Source organism: Pristiophorus japonicus, chromosome 1, assembly GCF_044704955.1.
Source record: "Pristiophorus japonicus isolate sPriJap1 chromosome 1, sPriJap1.hap1, whole genome shotgun sequence".
Taxonomy (NCBI): Eukaryota; Metazoa; Chordata; class Chondrichthyes; family Pristiophoridae; genus Pristiophorus; species Pristiophorus japonicus.
This window is the reverse complement of record NC_091977.1, coordinates 336,501,506-336,523,724: the sequence shown is the minus strand read 5'-3', so window position 1 is coordinate 336,523,724 and position 22,219 is coordinate 336,501,506. Positions and strand designations below refer to the sequence as shown.

The 22,219-nt window shown below is 46.7% G+C and overlaps 1 protein-coding gene across 1 annotated transcript in view; it reads right to left on the bottom strand.

The window, feature by feature from the left end:
* The window catches only part of LOC139264731 (dual specificity calcium/calmodulin-dependent 3',5'-cyclic nucleotide phosphodiesterase 1A-like), a 1,390,883-nt gene that overhangs the window by 207,747 nt on the left and 1,160,917 nt on the right, over nt 1-22,219 (bottom strand). The window lies entirely within an intron of this gene.

Sequence of the window (22,219 nt, the reverse complement as noted above, 5' to 3'; positions counted from 1 at the left end):
TGTGCATGTAGCAAATCTCGAAGTTGCAATCAATTTCAAAGACAGAATGACCGCAAATTCCAGGCCACTGACTCAGAAAACTGACTCGCTTCCGGGCAGGGGCGGTAATGGGGTGCTAACTAGATTCCGACCTGGCGCAGTGATAACATCGACTCCCGTCATATTCGGCGAGGGATTTGCGGGGGCGGTACGACGTTGCGCCCGGATGTCCTTTGCCCAAAGATCGTGACATCATTGCCATACACATCGCCTCGGTTGAACCCGGACCTGAACTTCAGTTCCGCCCTGTCATGTATGTATATGCTGTTTGTAGCCACCAGATGGTGTCATTGTTCGAGGCCACTGAGCAGCACGCACATGGTGCTGCTCTGGTATAAAAGGCCAGCCATTTTGTGAGTCAGGCACTTTGGGCCGTAATAAAGCAGAAGCAAGGTTGTATCTTGCTTAGTTAAACAGTTCTCAGTTTGAACCTTTATTGCATACATAACACGCCCCCTGCGGCATCACTGGTGACAACACTGGCAGCTGCAGGAAGCGTTTATCGGGAGGCCGAGAGCTTCAGGGCGATGATTAAAGGTGAGGTGGCCGAGGAGTAAAACATTTTTACCTCCTCTCTTTCAGGTTTGTTGCTGCTCTTCTTTGCCCATGACCGATCAGCCCGGCGCGCTGCTTCAGTGCACGGGCTGCCGGAGACAGCCCCCTCTTCCTTTGAGGGGCTCATAGCCCAATTTCATGTTGGGGGGATGGGGGACCCCTGGACCAGGTGATAAAATTCCGAGCCCTGGAAGGTTACGGCCCCCAATCGGGGTGAGGGCAATTCCACCCCATTGAGTAGATTAGGCCTATATTCTCGAGAGTTTAGAAGAATGAAAGGTGATCTCATTGAACATACAACATTTTTACAGGGCTTGACAGGGTAGATGTTTCTCCTGGCTGGGGAGTCCAGCACCAGGGGTCACAGTCTCAGAATAAGGGGTCGGCCATTTAGGATTGAAATGAGAAGAATCTTTTGAATTCTCTCCTCCAAAGGGCTGTGGAGGCTCAGTCATTGAGCATATTCAAGACAGAGATTGATAAGATTTTTGGATATTAATGGAATCAAGGGATATGGGTATAGTGTTGAGGTCGAAGATCAGCCATGATCTTACTGAATGGTGGAGCAGGCTCGAGGGCTGAATGTCCTACTCCTGCTCTGATTTCTTATGTTCTTATGCTGGAAATCTGAAATAGAAACAGAAAATGCTGGATCACTACTGCCCTCTGCCCTATCACAGACCTCTTCCATTTGTACTTTTCCTGATCCTTTTCCTTGGCTCTGTACTTGCTTAAAGGCTGTTCTCTAACATCTTCCAGTTCTAAGGAATGGTCATCGACCTGAAATGTTTAACTCTGTTTCTCTTGCCACAGATGGCGGCAGACCTGAGTATTTCCAGCATTTTCTGTTTTTATTTTAGTAACATGTCTCGTCTGATTTATAAGGGAACTGAGGGCATACACTGGATCCACTGAAAATGTGCAGGTTCCCTACACGTAAAACATACAAAATCTCATGAGTGACAGCCTCTCCAATACTAAGCGTGCCCTGATTGAATCCTGAACCCTCGCTGTTTTATCATCTGGAGATTTTACATAACATAAAATGATGTGTTGTTGACTGGTATTGTGCTAGGCTTAAGGAAAGATAGATGGCTCACTACCCCTTGTCTCAAAAGCCTGATGGATACTGATGATAATGAACAGACTGGTTCCAAAGTGATTTATCACAGGACAGCACATCCACTCAACTCAATTGATGAACAGAGGACATAAAAAGGAATCCGAGAGTGGTAGTGATTCCTTGGTAAATGCTTACCATACAGAACACTTGGCTATGCCTCCTTTCATGTCAGTTCATACTTAATAAGTGTATTACTGAATTTTAGAAAATATAGCCTAGAAATTGGATTAGATCCGAAAACGGGCGGTGTCATGGGCCAGCGATATTTGCCAGCACCCGTTGAAAGTGGTCCAGGTAGCACACAAATTTGTGCAGCCTGCTCATTTTAATGATTGGAGCAATAAGCTCAGTGCTAAACACTGATTGGCTCAGTGCTCAATGGTGGGTGGGGCAATACCGGGAGCAGTCTAATGTTTGTTCTCGGCTCTCTGCACCACTTAAAGGGGGGCTGCTTTGTTGCAGCAACACCTCATTGTCAGTGTGGATGAAGACATGGCTCTGCAACCAAGGGAACGAACACGAAGGTCCTTGGATGCTGTGCTGCAGGTCTTAGATGTGGCCATACAATGAAGGTGGGCTGTCCTGTTTCCGCAGGGTGGCAGAAAGCCATCCAAGGTCATTTCCAGAAGGCTCTGGGAGGAGATAGCTAACTTCATCATGGTGTGATCGGGGTGGCCCCAAGGACGTGGATCCAGTGCCGAAATGGAAGTTTAATGACCTCACATGGCTGGTCAAAGTGAGTGAAGGCTTCAACAAATACCACATCTCACCATCTGCACCACAAGCCTCACACACTGCTCAATGCACCGCACCCCCGTCACTCACCTACCAACAATCTCTAGCTATCTCCACTATTACCTCACAATCATGGCTTCACTTCACCCTCACAACCTTATCACTGCTGCAAAACTCACACCTTGCACACACTGACAGCTATTGAACTATGGCAGTCATATCACGCAAACACATTGCACTACACTCACTGATGCACCTTTATCTTGCAGGCAAAGGTGGCACAGAACAGGAAGGAGCAGCGGAAGGAAGGGAGGAAGGATGGGAGGAAGCCAAGTCACTATACAGAAACTAATCGACCTGGAGGAATCCGTCCATTATTGGGGGGGACAGTGACCGAGGCCATGGCAATAGGAGAAGTTGAAGCCCTTGCTGATAATGACAGTATGGTCATACCTAATCCTTCTTCTCACATCCCACTTCCCCCTCATCCCACAATCTCTTCTAATTTCGAAGGCACTGTATAGGAGCACTAGAATAGGTAAAGGCATTCGAATGACAGACACTAAGGGATTGCACAAAGTTGATTAGTTCATATTATAAGGTTGATTTGATTTGGCTAAATTTATAAATTTTGTTTGGAATGTGTGTTTTGTGGTGGCTCTCATTTCAGGGTTGTGCCCAGGAGGATGCTGTGATATGCCATGTCAGAGAGACGGTATGATGGGGAAGTAGTGAGCAATGGGCATCTGGGGTTTCATTCACTGGAACCAGAGTCTGATGAGGTGATCACAGGCAACTCGTCCGGAATGGGGATTTGCTGCCTGCCTCCTGTCTCCCTCCTATTCCTCTTTTTCATCCTCGTTCTCTTCCTCCTCCTCCTCCTCTTCCTCCTGAGATGGTCCTGCAATCTGTGCTGGCAATGGCTGTGCCCTCGTGATGGCCAAGTTGTGGAGGATACAGCAGACCACCACAAAATGGGACACCCGCTGTGGCGAGTACTGGAGGGCTCCTCCCGAGCGGTCACTGCAACAGAACCATTGCTTTAGCATCTGGATGGTCTGCTCAATGATATTCCTGGTGCAGCATGATGTCATTATATGATGCTGGTTGCGAGTGGTGGGGTTACAGGGGGAGTCATCCGCCGGGTGTAGAATGGATAGCCCTCGTCTCTGAGCAGCCACCCTCAAGTTTGACGTGGTGGATGGAAGATTGCTGGCACACCGGACTGATGTAAGATCAAGGCATCATGACCTGCCAGGTTACTGGGTATTCATCATGATGTGCTGGGATGGTCGAACACCAACTGCACATTAAATGAGTGGTAGCCTTTGCAGTTACGGACATCTCAGGCTTGGAATACGGTGCCCACAAAGCCACGCGTGTGCAGTCGTTGCTTCCCTGCACCATGGGGAAGCCTTCTATCCTGGCAAAGCCACATGCACACTTCTCCTGCTTCTCTATATTTAGGGAGAAGATAATGAAGTCCGTTCTTCTGGAGTAGAGAGCCTCTGTGGCCTCCTGGATGCAGTGATGAATGGCGAACTTTAAGATGTTAGCTATGTCTCTTGCTGCAGACAAGAAGGATCTGCTGGCAAAGAAATCAAGGGCGCCGGTGATCTTAAGGGCCACTGGGAGAGCTGTGGTTGCCCTGCTCTGAGGCTGCAGGTCTGGTTGCAGGAGGTGGCAGACTTCTGTGACCATCTCCTTGGTGAAGTGCAGCTCCTTAATGCACTGCTCGTCACTTAAGTGGAGATCAGAGAAGTTCTCTCAGAAGGCCCAGAGCTCACCTCACCATCTTCTTCCTCCCTCAGTGAGCATCTTCTCCTCCTCTTTGCTGCCTCTGCCCCCTCTCCCGAAGATGCTCAAGCATGAGGGGGAATACCAGTAGAGCCCCCATGACTGTGAATAAATAGTGGCAGCAGAAGCCTTTAAATAAGAATGAAGGTGTTCTCCTCTTGCACCAACACTCCCCGTCACCTCAGGAACTTGAAACATTTAGAAAACTGCAAGTGTTGCAGAAAGTTACACAGAGCCAGTCAAACTGAGAAACCATGTCAGCTGCAAGTTGTTGATGATGATCTCTTTAAATATCCTTCCTGCTGCTGAACACTTGGTCAGCTGGTCGTGGTTAAGGGAGGGCAGTAAGTGGAGCACCAATGCCGAAAATGGCAGATCGTGCGTTAAGTTACGAGGAGAGTTTGCCTAAATATGGCTTGTACTCCCTTGCATTTATAAGGTTGAGGCTGATCTGTATAAAATGACAAAAGGATTCAACAGGATAGATACAGACAAACAATTTCCTCTGGTGGGGGAATCCAGAAAGTGGGGGCACCATCTTAAAATTAGAGCTCGGGTCATAGAAGTCTGGAACTTGCTCCCCAAAAGGCTATGGAGGCTGGGTCAATTGAAATTATCAAGACTGAGATTGATAAATTTTTATTAGCTCAGGGTTGCTTGGGATATGGATCAACATTAGGTAAATGGAGCTGAGGTATAGCTCAGTCAGGATCTGACTGGGGGAACAGGGTCGCGGAATTGAATGACCTACTCCATTCATTATTTAGTAAAGAAGATTAAAGATAAAGAAGTCTCCAAGACCAATGGTTTTCACCCCAGGGTATTAAAGTAGATGAGGAAATTTGTGATGTGTTAGGCGCGATGTTCCAAAACACTTGATTCAAGAATTGTCCCCTTGGATTGGAAAACTACCAATGTCACTCAATTATTTAAGAAAATTAGGGGGTAGAAATTGCCTTCCGCCGGAAGGGCGCACCTACCCTTTTTGAAGTGTTCTGGCCACCGCAATGTATGTGGCAGCCTATCTGGCGAAACTCAGCTCCTCGGGGTTTTTTCCAGTGGAAGTGGATCATCATGGGGGCGGAGCGCAGTGGCCGTCACTAGCAGGGTGGAAGTGGGGGCGGGATGGGATGTCTGCAGCTGTCAGTCATCAGCGGCACGCTGGGCCACACTGGGCCACCAGGGAGTGTTTCGGCTCCCAAGTATTTATCCCTCAACCAATATCACTAAAACAGATTATCTGGTCATTATCACGTTGCTATTTGTGGGATTGAGGTGTACAAATTGGCTGCCATGTTTCCTACACTTTAAAAGTACGTCATTGGCTGTAAAGCACTTTGGGGCATCGAGGTTGTAATAGGTGCTACAGAAATACTAGCTTTATCTTTCTCCCGGGCACTGTCAGTTGCACGAAGATCACATCCCAAGGATTTTGGAGGCCAGTGACTTCAAAGAACAATCTTCCGTCTGCTATTTTAAGAGAGACATTATCCTGATTATTTCAAATGGATTATGCCTCCATCAATAGTGTGAACAGATGAATGTCATATGGATGTGCTCAGATTTTGTCCCCTCATATCAGGAGTTGTCATTTCTAGATTTGGCTCTTTTAATTAATTTTTTCCATGTTATTAATAAAAAAAAGCAAAGCAGAACCTGCGCATTGCAAGGAAAGGGATGCCAGTGCTTGAGAATTAAATACTTTTTCGTGCTTGTACCCGGCCTCAAACACTTCCTAGAACTGGTATGGCACAGGTCAGAATTAGAGTACAGGAGTGCATATTGGGAAATTCCATGCAAGACCTCAGCCAATTTTCTTGGAGATGGAAAGTCCCGGAGAGCTCATCCTTAGGCTGGATTTCCCCGGCACTACTGGGCGGTAAGGGTGTGAGCCAGGAGTGTGATTAATTAAACAGGCCCTTCAAGCTCATCTGCGCAAACTCAGAAAGTCACCCTGTCCTACACCAGTGTAACATTATCGTTCCCCAATGCAGCCATCCTGAGGCCTCTCCAACGGACATTACTAATTTAGTCCAAGTTAGTACCGGATTATGGCAGTTTTTTGCTGTGGGCCATGCTCATGAGCAATTTGTTTGAGACTGACCAAACTTATTCCAGTTAGTTGAAAAATACATCAAAATGGGTTAGAGAATGTCAGTCACAGAATTATTTGAAAAGAAAAAGAAAAGAAAAAAGGAGCAAAAAGGATGAAGAGTGAAAGGAATAAAAAGATAAAATTCAACTTATTATTTATTAGGCATTAAGTCAACACATACATTGAATATGCAAAACAACATAATTCATAATATTCATGATTTTGCAGAAACTCTCCCCCACAATATTAACAAAACCAATTATCAGAAAGTACTCGATTATTATGTGACAAAGAAAAACTATGCAATTACTCCCTTCAGACAACAAATGGAAAAAAAGCAAAACTGCAAACTAGAAATCTGAAATAAATCAGAAAATGCTGCAAATACTTAGCATATCAATCAGTCACAATCTATGAAGAGAAAAGACTGGTTAGTATTTATGGATGGAGATGTTCTGCTCTGATGAATAGTTCACACCCCAAAATGAAAAGAAAGCAATTAGTCACCTGCCCCAAAGGAGACACCATGTTATTATGAAGCCAAACCATGATTAAAGATTTCCTCGGTGTGTTATGAATAGCAAAATTGGAAACCCATTTATAAAGAACAGGTTTATAATTTCATTACACAAAGTGCATTGCCCATGCATTTGTGTCACATGGCTCCATCCTCTACAATTCTATTACCAATTAAAATATGATGATTACAATCTTCCAGATGTTTCTCTTGTGCTCAACACATAGAAATACTCCTGTAAACGAGCCAGTATAAGTGTGGTCTTATACACACAATATCTGGAAATGTAACATTTCCTGGAGGATGAACTGTAATTTACTCGCTGGAATTAACACAAACCCTCTTGTGTTCTCCTAGCTTTGAGATAGCAGAGGATCATGGGGGTTAAATTGCTGTTCGGCAGCAATTGGCTCGAAAAAATCAAATGGAATTGGATCAATATCAAAGCGTTATCGTCAGAGGATGACACTCCATGTGCTCAAGTGCTGAGCAAGTTCCCCTCGCTGTTTGAACCAGGCATCGGCAAATTCATGGGAGCCAAGGTGCAGATCTATATGGATTCAGATGCAAGACCCGTCCATCATAAAGTTCGGGCGGTTCCGTACATGATGAGGGAGAAGGTCAAAATCAAACTGGACATATCACCGGTCGAATTTAACGAATGTGCCAGCTCCATTGTTCCTGCGTTGAAGAATGATGACACTGTCAGGATTTGCGGAGACTACAAGGTTACAATCAACTGAGTTTCGAAACAGGATCAATACCCATTACCGAAGGCCGATGACCTGTTTGCAATGCTAGCCGAGGGGAAGTCGTTCACTAAACTGGATCTGACGTCGGCCTACATGACACAGGAGCTGTCGGCAGGAGACGTCGAAGAAATTTATGTGCATCAACACTTATCTACAACAGGTGTCCTTTTGGAATTCACTCGGCTGCAGCCATATTTCAGCGGAACGGGGAGAGTCTACTGAAGTCCATCTCTAGAACCGTCGTGTTCCAAGATGACATCCTGGTCACAGGTCGTGGCACTGCCGAACATCTGAATAACCTGGAAGAGGCTCTACATCGTCTGGATAAAGTGGCACTCAGACTGAAACACTCAAAGTGCGTCTTCATGGCACCGGAAGTCGAATTCCTGAGGAGGAAAATTGCTGCTGACGGCATCAGGCCTTCGGACTCGAAAACCAAGGCCATCAAAAATGCACCCAAGCCTCAGAATGTGATGGAGCTGCATTGGTTCCTTGGTCTACTCAACTACTTCGGTAATTTCCTACCCAGATTGAGCACTTTATTAGAGTCACTGCATATGCTGCTAAGAAAAGGCGACAACTGCGTTTGGGGTGCATCTCAAGACAGAGCTTTTGAGAAAGCTACTAATCTGCTTTGCTCCAACAAGCTGTTGGTACATTATGATCCATGTAAGCGTCTAGTATTGACCTGTGATGCTTCGTCATATGGTGTTGGTTGCATGCTCCAACAAGCTAATGAGTCAAGTAAACTACAACCTGTTGCGTATGCTTCTAAAAGTTTGTCAAAGGTGGAAAGAGTCTATAGCTTGGTGGAAAAAGAAGCAGTAGTTTGTGTGTATTGGGTTAAAATGATGCATCAGTACCTGTTTGGTCTTCGGTTGGAAACAGATCACAAGCCACTCATTTCATTGTTTTCAGAAAACAAAGTTATCAATATCAATGCATCGTCCCGCATCCAGAGGTGTCATTCGCCATAGACGTGGCACCGAATATTGTGCCGATGCACTGAGCCACTTGCCGTTGCACACACCGGTGGTGGAGACGCCACAACCTGCAGACCTACTGTTAGTTATGGATGCTTTTGAAAGTGAAGGAACCCCTGTCATGGGTCAACAAGGTAAGACCTGGACCAGCCAGGACCCAATATTATCAGTAGTGAAACGTTGTGTCCTTAGTGGTGATTGGTCTACCATAACCAAGCAAATGGGTGATGAGATCAAACCTTACAACCGTCGCAAAGATGAACTATCCATTCAGTCAGATTGTTTACTGTGGGCTAATCATGTTGTTATGCCAAAGAAAGGCAGAGAGAAATTTGTACATGACCTACATAGCACTCATCCTGGTATTGTCATGATGAAAGCCATGGCCTGGAATTGACTCTGAGCTGGAATCATGTGTTCATCAGTGCAACACTTGCATGCAGCTAAGTAAAGCACCAGTGGAATCACCGCTGAGCCTGTGGTTGTGGCCATCTAAACCATGGTCCAGGATCCACATCGACTTTGCAGGTCCCTTCCTGGGAAATATGTTTTTAATAGTGGTGGATGCTTATTCCAAGTGGATAGTGTTATGTATGCAACACCTTGTAACCAGCATTATATCGCCACCAGAGGGAGCATCTACTGGAGTACCAAGGGATCCCAGCATACCTTGGGAGCGCTGTATACAAGCAGGCCTCCTATGCTGTGCCAGCACTCTGGAGTCAGAATAAAGAGACTAAGGTCACACTTACTCAAGTCTACAGCACTCAGTCACTTTGCTTTATTTGAGACATAACAACTGGTGACGAGTAATAGATAACAAACCATCACGTAAAAATGCAGAGAACTGTTTGTATCCTGGAGAAATTCTCAGAAGGTGACAATTGGGAAGCCTTCCTGAAGCGACTCGACCAATACTTCGTGGCCAACGAGCTGGAAGGGAATGAGAATGCTGTCAAATGAAGGGCGATCCTCCTCACCATCTGCAGGGCAACAACCTACAGCCTCATGAAGAATCTTCTTGCTCCGGTGAAAGCAACAACCAAATCCTATGAAGAACTGTGTACGCTGGTCCGGGAGCACCTAAATCCGAAGAAGAGCGTTCTGATGGCAAGGTATCGATTTTATACATGTCAACGGTCTGAAGGCCAGGACGTGACGAGCTACGTCGCCGAACTAAGGTGCCTTGCAGGACATTGCAAATTTGATGGATTCCTGGAGCAAATAGTAAGAGACTTTTTTGTGCTTGGCATTGGCCATGAGGTTATCCTTCACAAACTATTGACTGTTCAAACACCGAACCTTAGCAAAGCCATAACGATAGCCGAAGCATTTATGTGTACCAGCGATAACACCAAACAAATTTTGCAGCATAAAGATACATCGGCAAGTACTGTATACAAAGTAACGTCGGTTTCAGGCAGGATTGCATATGGCAGAATGTACACACCTGCAGCTGCACGATTTCAGATGACTCAGAGTCCGCCATCAAGTGTGAATGCGAGGCAATTAACACCTTGTTGGTGTTGCGGAGGTGATCATCGAGCCCATCAATACTGCTTCAAACATTATGCGTGCAAAGACTGTGGAACAATGGGACACCTCCAGCGAATGTGCAGACGAGCTGCAAACCCTGCAAACCACCACGTTGCAGAGGAAGACCGATCCATGGCAGATCAGGCTGAACTAGAGACTCGAACGAGGAGGCAGAAGTGTACGGGGTACACACCTTCACCATGAAATGTCCACCGATCATATTAAAAGTTGAACTGAATGGAATTCCAGTATCTATGGAATTGGACAAGGGTGCGAGTCAGTCTATCATGAGCAAAAAGCCTTCAAGAGGCTGTGGTGCAACAAGGCACAAAGGCCCAAGCTGAGCCCAATTCATACCAAGCTGAGAACTTACATTAAAGAGCTGATCCCTGTAATTGGCAGTGCAGCAGTAAAAGTTCCCTATGATGGAGCACTGCAAGAACTACCACTATGGATTGTACCAGAAGATGGCCCCACACTGTTCGGCAGAAGCTGGCTGGGAAAAATCTGTTGGATCTGGGACGGTATCCGAGCGCTATCGTCCATCGAATAGTTCTCATGTGCCCAGGTTTTGAGCAAGTTCCTGTCGTTGTTTGAGCCAGGCATCGGAAAATTCTCTGGGGTGAAGGTGCAGATCCACTTGGTTCCCGGTACACGACCCATCCATCACAAGACATGTGCGGTGCCATACATGATGCGAGAGAAAGTGGAGATTGAGCTGGACAGGCTGCAATGAGAGGGCATCATCATGCTGGTTGAGTTCAACGAGTGGGCTGTCCAACTGTTCTGGTTCTCAAGGGCGATGGCATGATCAGAATTTGTGGGAACTATAAAGTAACGATTAACCGATTTTCGCTGCAGGACCAGTACCTGCTACCCAAGGCAGACAACCTATTTGCGACACTGGCAGGAGGGAAGACGTTCACCAAGTTGGACCTGACCTTGGCCTACATGACGCAGGAGCTGGAGGAATCTTCGAAAGGCCTCACTTGCATCAACACGCACAAAGGTCTATTCATCTACAATAGATGCCCGTTTAGGATTCGATCGGCCGCTGCTATTTTTCAAAGGAACATGGAGAGTCTGCTAAAGTCGTTCTGTACACCGTGGTTTTCCAGGACGACATACTGGTCACAGGTCGGGACACCATCGAACACTTGAAGAAACTGGAAGAGGTTCTAAGTTGGCTAGATCGTGTGGGACTCAGGTTGAAACACGCGAAGAGTGTTTTCCTGGTGCCAGAGGTCGAGTTCTTAGGGAGAAGAATCGCGGCAGATGGCATCAGACCCACCGACGCCAAGACGGAGGCCATCAAGAACGCGCCGAGACCACAGAACGTGACGAGCTGCGGTCGTTCCTGGGACACCTCAATTATTTTGGTAATTTCCTACCCGGGTTAAGCACCTTGCTAGAACCTCTACACATGTTGCTACGCAAGGGAGATGACTGGGTATGGGGGAAATCACAAGAGACTGCTTTTGAGAAAGCCAGAAATCTGTTATGTTCCAGCAAACTCTTGTTCTGTATGACTGATGTAAACGTTTAATGCTAGCTTGCGATGCATCGTCGTACGGGGTCGGGTGTGTATTACAACAAGCAAACGAATCGGGAACATTGCAACCGGTCGCTTATGCGTCCAGGCGTTTGTCCAAGGCCGAAAGAGCCTACAGCATGATTGAAAAAGAAGCTCTGGCATGCGATTACAGGGTGAAAAAAATACACCAGTAACTGTTTGGGCTTAAGTTCGAGTTAGAAACTGACCATAAGTCGCTCATATCGCTATTCTCAGAGAGCAAAGGTATTAATACCAATGCCTCTGCTCGCATCCAAAGATGGGCGCTCATGCTGTCTGCATATAACTATGTAATTCACCACAGGCCAGGCACAGAGAACTGTGCTGATGCCCTCAGTCGGCTACCATTGCCCGCAACCGGGGTGGAAATGGCACAGCCTGCTGTCTTGCTCTTGGTGATGGATGCATTTGAAAACGAAAAATCACCCGTTATAGTATGCCAGATCAGGACTTGGACCAGCCAAGATCCTTTACTAACCCTTGTAAAAAATTGTATCCTCCATGGGAGCTGGTCCAACATCCCAGCAGAGATGCATGAAGAGATCAAGCCATTCCAGCGGCGCAAAGATGACATTTTCATACAGTCGGACTGTCTTTTGTGGGGTAATCACGTGGTTTTGCCCAAGAAAGGCAGGGAAACAGTCATACGTGACCTACACAGTACCCACTCAGGCAGAGTAATGATGGAAGCGATAGCCAGATCCCAGGTGTGGTGGCCCGGCATCAACTCAGATTTAGTGTCTTGCGTGCGCCATTGCAACACTTGCCCTCAACTGAGCAATGCACCCAGGGAGGCACCAATAAGTTTGTGGTCATGGCCCTCCAAACCGTGATCTAGGATCCATGTTGACTTCTCTAACTTGTTTCTAGGCAAAATGTTTTTGGTTGTTGTGGATCCTTATTCAAAATGGATTGAGTGTGTAATAATGTCTGTAAGCATGTCCGCTGCCCCATCGAAAGCCTACGTGCCATGTTTGCCACGCACGGCCTGCCGGATGTCCTTGTCAGTGACAATGGGCCGTGCTTCACCATCATTGAATTCAAGGAATTCATGACCCGCAATGGGATCATGCACGTCACATCTGCCCCGTTCAAGCCCGCATTTAACGGCCAGGCAGAATGGGCAGTCCTAACCATCAAGCAAAGCCTGAAACGTGTGTCGGAAGGCTCCCTGCAGACCTGCCTGTCCTGCAATTTGCTCAGCTACTGCACAAGGCCGCACTCGCTCACTGGGGTTCCCCCGGCCGAACTGCTCATGAAAAGGGCACTCAAAACAAGGCTCTCTCTAGTCCACCCTGATCTCCATGATCATGTCAAGGCCAGGCGGCATCAACAAAGCATGTACCATGATTGTGCAAATTTGTCACGTGATATTGAAGTTAATGACCCTGTATTTGTACTCAACTATGGACCTGGTCCCAAATGGCTTGTTGGCACTTTCATAGCCAAAGAAGGGAGTAGGGTGTTTCAGGTCAAACTTGCAAATGGACTAACTTGCAGAAAGCATTTGGACCAAACCAAACTGCGATTCACAGACAGCCACGAGCAACCTGAAGAGGACACCACCAACTTCGACCCTCCAACACACACAAAAGTGGCAACCGACATCATGGTTGACCACGATGCTGAACTCATCATTCCCAGCAGCCCAGCAAGGCCAGCTGCGCAGCAGCCCATCAAAGGCCCAACCAACTCACCTGCACCTGTGCTTTTACCGAGACGATCGACTAGGGAGTGGAAAGCCCCATATCGTCTCACCCTGTAAATAAGTGTACTATTGACTCGAGGGGGAGTAATATTGTGTATGCGACACCTTGTAACCAGCATTCTACCGCCACAAGAGGGCGCATCTGCTGGAGTACCAAGAGATCCCAGCATCCCTTGGGAGCACTGTATATAAGCAGGCCTCCCATGCTGTGCCAGCACTCTGGAGTCAGAATAAAGAGATTAAGGTCACACTCACTCAAGTCTACAGTACTCAGTCACATTGCTTTATTTGACTCATAATAGATAGAGTGTATAGTCATGTCATCCATTACATCCACAGCTACCATGGAGAGCCTTCGTGTCATGTTTGCCACTCATGGTCTGCGCAACATCGCTGTAAGCGGTAACGGATCTTGCTTCACTAGTCTGGAGTTTCAAGAGTTCATGAAACTCAATGGTATCAAACATGTGAGGTCAGCACCATTCAAACCCTGGATTCTGGGGAGGTCCCAGCAGATTGGAAAACTGCAAATGTAACGCCCCTATTTAAAAAAGGAGGCAGACAAAAAGCAGGAAACTATAGACCAGTTGGACTAACATCTGTGGTTGGAAAAAGTCCATTATTAAAGAAGCAGTAGCAGGACAATTGGAAAAGCAAACTTCGGTCAGGCAGAGTCAGCATGGATTTATGAAGGGGAAGTCATGTTTGACAAATTTGCTGGAATTCTTTGAGGATGTAAAGAGGAACCAGTGGATGTGGTGTAATTGGACTTCCAGAAGACATTTGACAAGGTGCCACATAAAAGGTTACTGCACAACATAAAAGTTCACGGGATTGGGGGTAATATATTAGCATGGATAGAGGATTGGCTAACTAACAGAGAAAAGAGATTCGGGATAAATGGTTCCTTCTCTGGTTGACAATCAGTAACTAGTGGGGTGCCACAAGGATCAGTGCTGGGACCCCAACTATTTACAATCTATATTAACGGCTTGGAAGAAGGGACTGAGTGTAACGTAGCCAAGTTTGCTGACGATACAAAGATGGGAGGAAAAGCAATGTGTGAGGCGGACACAAAAAATCTGCAAAAAGACATAGACAGGCTAAGTGAGTGGGCAAAAAATTGGCAGATGGAGTATAATGATGGAAGGTGTCAGGTCATGCACTTTGGCAGAAAAAAATCAAAGAGCAAGTCATTATTTAAATGGAGAAAGATTGCGAAGTGCAGCAGTACAACAGGACCTGGGGGTATTTGTGCATGAAACACAAAAGCATAGTATGCAGATACAGCAAGTGATCAGGAAGGCCAATGGTATCTTGGCCTTTATTGCAAATGGGATGGAGTATAAAAGCAGGGAAGTCTTACTGCAACTATATAAGGTATTGTTGAGGCCACAAATACTGCGTGCAGTTTTGGTTTCCATATTTACGAAAGGATATACTTGCTTTGGGGGCAGTTCAGAGAAGGATCACTAGGAGATTCCGGGATGAGATGGTTGACTTATGAGAAAAAGTTGAGTAGGTTGGGCCTCTACTCATTGGAATTCAGAAGAATGAGAGGTGATCTTATCGAGATATATAAGATTATAAGGGGACTTTTCAAGGTGATTGCAGAGAGGATGTTTCCACTGATGGGGGCGGCTTGAACTAGAGAGCACGATCTTAGAATAAGAGGCCTCCCATTTAAAACAGAGATGAGGAGAAATTTCTTCTCTCAGAGGTTTGTGAATCTGTGGAATTCGCTGCCTCAGACAACTGTGGAAGTTGGGACATTGAATAAATTTAAGACAGAAATAGATGGTTTCTTAATCAATAAGGGGATAAGGGGTTATGGGGAGCAGGCAGGGAAGTGGAGCTGAGTCCATGATCAGATCAGCCATGATCTTATTGAATGGCAGAGCAGGCTCGAGGGACCGTATGGCCTACTCTGTTCCTATTTCTTATGTTCTTATGTTCTAATGGTCAAGCAGAGCGTGCTGTCCAAACCATCAAGCAGAATATAAAATGTGTAACTCAAGGTTCACTGCAGACTCGCTTATAACGCATATTGTTTAGTTACAGGACAAGACCCCACACGCTTACCAGGGTCCCCCCCTCTGAACTATTGATGAAGAGGTCTCAAGACCAGGCTCTCTCTTGTCCACTCTGACTTGAATGATCATGTTGAATACAGACGTCAAAGTCAGCAGTGGTATCATGATCGCGCTGCTGTGTCACGCGACATTTCTGTTACCAATCCTGTGTATGTACTAAATTATGGTCAAGGTCCCAAGTGGATCGCCGGTACTGTTACGGCCAAGGAGGGTAACACAGTGTTTCTCGTAAAGCTCAAGAATGAGCAAACATGCAGGAAATATGCTGATCAGACAAAGCTGCGGCACACGGATGAACCGGAACAGTCTGAGGAAGACACAATCAGTGACCAACCAACCTACCCTCAGTCATCAGAGGACTTTCAATCCCTGACGTGGTCATTGCCACTCCCATCAGATCGGCTACCCAGCCCCCAGTCATAACAGACTCAGAACACTCGCCCAAGGCTGGAGTTGAACTGAGACCATCAATTCGGGAGCAGAAAGCCCCGGAACATCTCAATTTGTAAAAAGACTGTTACTAATATCTTAAAGGGGGATATTGTCATGTATGTATGCTTGGGGTTACTAGCAACCAGGTAGTGCCACTGTCGGAGGTTATTGGGCTGTACGCACGTGTGTGAAGCCCAGGTATAAAAGGCTAGCCATCATGTAATGTAATCACTTTGGGCCCTAATAAAGCAGAGCCAGGTTCGTACCTGTGTTAGTTCACAGTATTCAGTCTATCAAGTTATTACATACATAACAGTGCCACACGAAATATCATCGAGCAAACCATTGGCGTCCTGAAACCATGCTTCTGCTGCCTGGACCACTCTGGAGGAGCCCTGCAGTACTCGGCAGAGTCGTATCAAGATTCATGGTGGTCTGCTGCATGCTGCACAACCTCGCCATCATGAGGGCACAGTCCTTGCCAATAGTTATACGACAATCAGCTGCGGAGCACGAGGAGAGGGAGGAAGAACCAACCCAAATAGCTCCTTTATGTCCATGCTCTCTGTGACCGACTCATCCGGCTGTGACACCAGTAAACATAACCCCAATTCCACATTATACAACAGTCCCACACCTTACCTTCCCTATGAGAATGACCATCACAGTGCCGGCTTGGCCACAATGCAAAAATAAAAGTCAACACAAAATAAAAATTCCAAACCAATTTTATAAATTAAAACATCTCAAAATGCATATAAATGTAAACTAATCATGCTTGTGCATTCCCTTAGAGCCTGTCTTCTGTATTCCTTTCCCTATCTCCGTGCTCCTTCGCAGTGCTACCCCAATGGCTGCAGCATGGCTGGTGGAAGGCTGCTGACTTTCAGTGGAGGAGACTGCATATGGCCTTGCAGGATGACTTCCAGCAGCTCTGGGCTTTGGACTGCAACAATTTGGCATGGGAGGCAGAAATCTGGGCTGGCTGGCTGACAGGCAACTGCAAGGGCACTAACAGAGTGAGAGGACGAATGCTATCATTCCGAGAAAGAACAGCAGGTTCTTGCTCCATGGAGCCACTGCCACTCCCCTGGGGCGGTGCCACAGCAATCCTAGTAATCTGTTGGAGGAAAGATTGCAGACTGCTGTGACAGCCTGGAAGCCCCTTTGAACACTGGTAACTGCAACCATGATGGCAGCAGTCTGTACTTGGGTGGCAGAAAGCTGAGCCTGCATGACAGAAGGCTGAGCTTCCACTGCAGCACCCAGGAATTGGGTGGCTTCTGCTTGTGCTACAATGGAAGTTGAAACATCAGCCATCAGACGCTCCGCCCTCGTCGGGTCCACAAGTATGCTAATGAAGTTGGCCATCACTTCCATGCTGGAAAGGATGGGCTTCAAGCTCTGTGCAAAGCCCTGTGCCAAGTCAGCGGCGAACTCCTCCATGCTCCTTGACATTGCACACAGGCTTTCTGGCAGGCCTACCTATGCTCCAATCATTTCATTGTGCATACCCATCAGCCTTCTTCTGTAGCCTGCCCCCTCGAAGGCCTCATCTGAGTCTCCTGAAGCAGAACTCAGGTGCAACCTCACCCTCTGGGTTGCTGCACCTGTGCTACCTTTGCCCCTGCCCTGGCTGCAGGCCACTTGTGCCAGGTGTCACACCATGTGAAGATCCCGCATCTAAGCTATCCTCTAAAGTATGCAGAATATCTCTATCAGAGCTGGTGGCTGTGAGTGTTAAATCAAGTGACAGCGCTGTATCTTCAGCATCACTGCCTTCTTCCTCTTGCAGTTTTTGCTCCTCCACCATTGTCTGCTCAGGTTGCAGTTCTTTGGTATCTGAAAGGAGAAAGACACAAGGGTAGGGCTATGGTGAGGGGAGTGGGGTGGGGAAAGAAAGAGCTGCATGCTTACTCAACCTACAGCTTGTAAATCAGAAGTGATTGTGGGATGAGGGGGAAGTGGTATGTGAGAAGGAGGATTAGGTATGAGGATACTGTCATCTTCAATTGTTTCAGCCCTGCTGTTGACCATGTGCTCAGCGATGGTTGCTCCAATGATGGTGACCATCACCTTCTCCATCGGGGTAAAGGTCATACAGCTGTGCCTTTCCTCTGCCGGTTAGCTTCTATTACCATTGGTTATGTACCAACTTGTTCTGCAAGAGGGAGGGAAATGTGTCAGTGAGTGTGGTGCAATGTGTTTGTGTGATGCGCCTGTCACGGTTAAATAGCTGACAATTTGTGTAAGCTGTGTGATGTGGGTGTGCACGAGAGTGAGGTAAAGCTATGAATGTGAAGTATGAGTCCTTTTTGATAGAGATTATTGGTAGGTGAGTGATGGGGGTGTGGTGCATTGAACAGTGTGTGAGACTAATGGTGCAGTTGGTAGGATATGGCAAATGAAGGTGAATTCACTGGCCTTGACCACTTGTGCGAGGTCATCAAAGTTTTCACAGCACTGTATCCAGGTCTTCAGTGTTTGACTTTTGGCAGTGACCGCCAGGTCTGCACCCACTGCCTTTGCAGAGTTTGTCTGGAGGGTCTCTTAGCCCCTGTGGATAAAGTGCAGCATCTGAACACCTTGGAGCTGCTTCATCTCCTGTTGTGCCATAATTTAGTGTTCTTACACATCAGACTCTCTTCCCTAACCACTTCCAGCGCCTGCTCTAGCCAGAATGCATTTCCCCTTTAAGAGGCGCAGGCTGGTTTTAAGTCATGCAGGCTAGCTTTTAGCTGTGCTAGTCTTGCACGAACTTGGGAACCTTACTGAGGCATTTAGCCACTCAACAGCGTATTTAGCGCTACCTCAATGCTGCAATCATTTCAATTACTAGGCAGTATGAAGTTTGCCTGCTGCCTGCATCGGAAGTACGGGGAGTGGGTTAATTGCTCATTGTGATCCCTGTGCCTGTTTTCAGGAGCTATCGAAGTTAGCCTCCAGAAAGTCTTGCTGCAATTATATAGGTCTTTGCTGAGAACACACCTGGAGTACTGTGCATAGTTTTGGTCTCCTAATTTAAGGAAGGATATACTTGCCTTAGAGGAAGTGCAACAAAGGTTCATTTGATTGAGTCCTGGCAGGAGTGGAGTTGAGGCAGAAGTTCAGCTATGATCTTATTAAATAGTGAAGCAGACTCGAGGGGCTGTATGGCCTATTCCGGCTCTTATTTCTTATGTTCTATCAGCCAGCCAGCCAGCCCAGACTGCTGCAGCCCAGGCCCGAGATGGTAAAGTCCGAGACTGAGCGTCTGGACCCAGAACTGCTCAAGTCGCCCTCCAAGGCCACATGCAGTCTGCTCAATTGAAGGTCAGTAGCCTTCCACCATCCATGCTGCTATTGGACGTGCAGTCAATGACACCCTGCACCATGGGGAAGCCTGCAATCCGAGAAAATCTCGTGCTCGCTCCGCCTGCTTGCCTGTAGCAAGAGGGAATGAGATGAAGGTGTTTCTCTTTCTATAGAAAGCCTCAGTGACCTCCCTTATGCGGGAGTGTACCACAAACTGCAAGATGTTATTATACCCCTGCAACAGTCTGGAAGGAGCTAGATGCATAAAGGTTAAGATTCACGATCACTTTGACAGCTACAGCAATGCAGCCCTTGCCCTGCTCTGAGGTTGTAGTTGTGGCTGCAGCAGTTGGCAGATTTCAGTCACGACCTCTTTAGTGAAGCAAATACATCTCAAGCTTTAAACATAACAACTTAAGAAATAGGAGCAAGAATAGGCCATTTGGCCCTTTGCGCCTGCTTAACCATTCAATAAGATCTACCTCAACTCCACCTTCCCGAACTTTCCCCATATCTCTTGATTTCCTTAGTATCCAAAAATATATTGATCTCTGTCTGGAATATACTCAACAACTCAACATTGGTCATCACTGAAGTTGAGGTAAGAGAATTTTCCCCTAAAGACCCTGGGCAGATTTGGCCTCCTGCTGACAGCCTTTCTCTTCCTTCTCCTCCCTCTTCTAGCAGCTTGTCCTGCTCTGCATGGTCTCTCTTCATTTTCTTGTTCATGCTCAATTTCAAGAGGAAGGCCTACCAGACACCCACATCTGGAATCAATGTGTTTCAGCACAAGCTTTAAATGACAAAAAATGTACTTTAGCACCAGCCAGTCCACTCCCTGTAGACTATTGAAACTTTAGACAAGTATAGGAAAGCTCCAAAAATACATAGAATTGCACCCATAGACAAAATAAATAATCCAACAACCAACCTGTAAGTCGTTGATGATACCTTTAAGTAGCGGTGGTGGGGGGTTCTTCATGATGTTTCATGCCATGTTGAGCTGTGCAAGGTTAAGACAGGGCATAGACTGGAGCATGGCATTCGAAAATGGTAGCACTGGCATAAAATCAGCATTTTACACACTGATTGACCTTAGGGTTATGGGGAGCGGGCAGGGAAGTGGTGCTGTGTCCATGATCAGATCAGCCAAGATCTTATTAAATGGCAGAGCAGGCTCGAGGGGCCAAATGACCTACTCCTGCTCCTATTTCTTATGTTCTTATAATCTGTCTGCTCTGCATTAGGTGCACACATGCAAACCCCTTTACCAAGAAGTCATCTGGCGTACTTCCCACCAGAGGTGTGTGCGCGCATCTCAGACACCATTTTTGAATGTTAGGAGGCCGATTACCTAAAAACACAGTCACTACAGAGTCGAATCTCTCTCCCCATGTGGTTTTGACTGTAAACCACAGTTCAGTCCAGCTCCGTGGAACCTCTGCATCCATATCTATTCATGAACTGTGGGATAGTCGAATATGAAGAACTGAAGAACTAGCAGAAAACTGCTAGTTTGAGAATAGGACTGTCAATCAATTCCTATCCTCAAAGACATTCTGTGGGATATCCGATCACCCGCTGGTCGGGAACCCACTGTCAACCCACCACCATGCTACTTTCCCAGATCTCGGGTTTACCAGGGCTGAACAGACCCAACACACAGCGGTGGTGGAGGCAATTTAGGTCATTTTGACCGTGTTAACAGCCCATTAAACAGTATTTTGAGCCCTCCTTACCATGTTATGAAGTCACATACGGGGTCCACACTGCTCAGGTCAGGTAAGGATGTCAGGTATTGAATCAGCACAGGAACATCTCATTACTTGATGGCTGCAAATGTGCTATAAAAGCTTCCATCTCACAGCTGTTCACTTTCCAAGCTCAGAAGCTATTGCTTACTGTATTTGGAACTCAAATTGAGCTTTATGCAGGTTGCAAGTGTTTGGAGTAAATTCTCTATCCAGTGTCACCTCATTGGAATAATCTCTCTCACCACTGACAGATCGCTTCTGTCATCTCAAGTTCTGCCATCTATTACATCAGCATCGGTGCCCTTGAAACTATCTCAACTTGGTCTTCAGAATCTCACCACGATCAGCTCCAACACCAGCAGCACCAGGTACACCAGCAGCACCAACAACAACACCAACCTTCTCCGTAATCAACTGATGCTGCACGGGACAGAGGGCATCAGCACCCAACCATATTGCTGGCCGAGACGCCAGGGATGGCCTCACCATGGCCAGATTTACTTTACTTCATTTCACGCTGTACACACTGGCTGCCACATGATGCGCCAGGCTGGCACCACCTCACACCAACAGCATAAAGCATCCCTACAATGCCCAAGCCATTCCTTTCACACATCACCATTGCGGAGGGTACCTATATGTCTCACCATTCACTGCAACTCACTAAGCAACTTCCAAAGCTGCACACAAATCTGTCCAAGAATGCAATGTGTTGAAAATAAAGGTTTCAATGTTTGACACCACATTAACAGAAAATGTCCATCAACATTGGCTAAAACACCCAAGTGCCTACTTATGTGTTGTTAGTTGTTATGATTAGACTAGGATGAAGATGAGTGTGAGGGGCCGCTACTGAGATGAGGAAGTGATAATGTGGATAGTGACGGATGGGTGGAAGTGCAATGTAAGTTGGTGTGAGTAAGGATGTGCAGGAGTAGGGTAGGGAAGGCAGAGTGATGGGAATGTGATGAAAGGTACAGCAGGATGAGATTGAGAGTGGCTTTGCAGTAACATTTTGAAATCTATTGAGATCATTGGGAGGTTTGTGCCACTGCAGCCTGGTCCTCCTGTTGACATTCCTGCTTGTGCCCATAAGCATCTGGAGGGATTCATGGGAGAGCCTGGGTGCAGCTATGCACCTTTGTGCACTGCTTGTCAATGTTTTCTGCTCCTCAGTGCTGCAGAACAATGACAGCACCACTGACAAAATTAATTTGTTCATGGTCCCTTTAA